Source organism: Ctenocephalides felis, unplaced genomic scaffold (assembly GCF_003426905.1).
Source record: "Ctenocephalides felis isolate EL2017-DRISC unplaced genomic scaffold, ASM342690v1 CF-g0.4_SCAFFOLD_01492, whole genome shotgun sequence".
Taxonomy (NCBI): domain Eukaryota; kingdom Metazoa; phylum Arthropoda; class Insecta; order Siphonaptera; family Pulicidae; genus Ctenocephalides; species Ctenocephalides felis.
In genome coordinates, this window is record NW_020537646.1 from 40107888 (window position 1) to 40108429 (window position 542).

Sequence of the window (542 nt, forward strand, 5' to 3'; positions counted from 1 at the left end):
TGTATGTATGTGTGGATACAATATTTCATCGACGTTTTCGAGAACACGGATCAACATATTTAAATGATTCGAAAAATATTCGGTTCCTATTGATAAGGACACGTGCAGATTAGTTATTTTTTGTTATTTTGTTTATTAGTTATTTTGATTAAACAGAGCGTCCGATTTGAATGATTCAAAAAACATTTACTTGTATTGTCGATGTGAACAACTGGCGAAGTTTTTGAGAAGGCAGATTTAGTTATTCGGAGATCCAATAAAAAATGTAAAAACGGTCAAAAATGATCATTAAACAAATGCAAAACATATTATCAGATATTTTATAGAGATTTTAATAAGTATAAATTTTGTGTACATTTACATGGGATCCGTACCAATGCTTACACGTTATACTACGACGCGGCGCTTACGCGTTCGATATTTTGACCCTAAAAAATCTATGCAGCGCGATTGCTTTAAAAAAAGAGTTCAAAATTAAAAAAAAAAAAACAAAATATAAAGAAAATTCAATTTTTTCAAGAAAATCTTTTTTTTTTATTTCA